We start from the raw sequence: 2,063 nt of genomic DNA on the forward strand, positions 1-2,063 counted from the left end.
ACGTATCAATGCATATGGTTTTACATATTTAATAAACAAACACATACCCAATCCCATGATTTTCAACAAAAATACAAAATACACTTTTACCTCAACCAATGTCCCCAGTTTCCCATACCCAAATGATACACACCCTCACTAGCCTAAGCTAGTCAAAGATCCAAATTAAGGGACATTTATTATTTTTCACTTAGGGGTAGTGATGTACTAAAATTAAGAACAAAAGGGCTTAAATAGGCTCAAAATTGGCTAACAATGGTTGATGAAAGGTAGGCCATTTGGGTAAGTGAGCTAAATAAAATGATGGCCTCAATCATATAAATGTATATATACATGGAATAATGGACATAAAGAATCAAACAAATCAAAGATTACAATTATAGAAAGAGAACAATGCACACAAGAATGAAAATAAGTGCTTATAAGATGTAATCTCACATGCTTGTGTTCTTAGCTCAAAAACCATGTTCCAAAATAAATTCTTCAAGCAAGTTCAACAAAAAAAAATTTTCAAATTGGTAGGGTGCCCTAAAAACACACTTTCTTGAAAAAGAGGTCATCACCCTAACCAAGTAGTCCTAACAAGAAGAACTAACTAAACATGCAAGATGTCCTAATTAGCAAAACAAAAGAGAACTAAAGTCCATAGATGTTGAAAAGAGGAGATTATTACTGGTGCACGGGATTGCAATCACACGTTTGTAACTCCGCACAACTAACCAGCAAGTGCACTAGGTCGTCCAAGTAATAAAACCTTACGCGAGTAAGGGTCAATCCTACGGAGATTGCCGGCTTGAAGCAAGCTATGATCATCCTGTAAATCTTAGTCAAGCAGATTCAATTGGTTATGAGTTTTGATAATTGAAAGGTAAATAAAACGTAAACTAAAATAAAGATACTTATGTAATTCATTGGTGGGAATTTCAGATAAGCGTTTGGAGATGCCTTGTTGCTTCTGAACCACTGCTTTTCTATTGTCTTCTTCCAATCATGCGTGCTCCTTTACATGGCAAGCAGTATGTTGGTAGATCACCGTTGTCAATGGCTACCATCCATCCTCTCAGTGAAAATGGTCCAAGTACGGTTTCTGTACGGCTAATCAACTGTCGAATCTCTCGTCTCAGATGAAAAATACCAGGCACAGATACTGTACGGCTAATCATCTGTCGGTTCTCACTTGTGTCGGAATAGGATTTCTCTATCCTTTTTGCATACTGTCACTGCGCCCAACATTCGTGAGTTTGAAGCTCGTCACAGTCATCCCGTCCCAGATCCTACTCGGAATACCACAAACAAGGTTTAGACTTTTCGGATCTCAGGAATGCTGCCAATTGGTTCTAGCCTCTACCACAAAGGTTCTAATCTCACGGATTCGGATGCTCTGTTGTCAGGAGAGGCAAGTCAAGTTCGTGGATCAGAGAACCAAGAGACTATACTCCGGCTGTCGTCCAATGACTACGTTGAACATCATGTAGACCGCTTGTGGTTGTTAGGCACGCGGATCTTGGATAAGCGAGTAACGAAGATAGTGGGTGATTGTCATGGGTCACCCTTTCATTCTAACTTAACTGAATTAAGTACAGGAGTATATCTTGGAGAAGAAGTAGGCGTGAATTGAAAGAGAAATAATAGTACTTGCATTAATTCATGAAGAACAGCAGAGCTCCGCACCTTAATCTCTGAGGTGTAGAAACTCCACCGTTGGAAAATACATAAGAGAAAAAGGTCTAGGCATGGCCATGTGGCCAGCCTCCCAAATGTAACATAAAATTCCAAAGATTGATCTCCTAAAACAATAGGAAAGACTAGTATTTATACTAAACTAGTTACTAAGGATTACAGAAATTGAGTAACTAAGTGCAGAGAGTGCAGAAATCCACTTCTGGGGCCCACTTGGTGTGTGCTTGGGCTGAGCATTGAGCTTTACACATTCATAGGCCTTGTCTAGAGTTAAACGCCAACTTGGATGCCAGTTTGGGCGTTTAACTCCAGTTCTGGTGCCAGTTCCGGCGTTTTACGCCAGAAAAGGGTCTCTGGCTGGCGTTTAAACACCAGTTTGGGCC

The sequence above is a fragment of the Arachis ipaensis genome, chromosome B01 (genome assembly GCF_000816755.2).
Source record: "Arachis ipaensis cultivar K30076 chromosome B01, Araip1.1, whole genome shotgun sequence".
NCBI classification, from domain to species: Eukaryota; Viridiplantae; Streptophyta; class Magnoliopsida; order Fabales; family Fabaceae; genus Arachis; species Arachis ipaensis.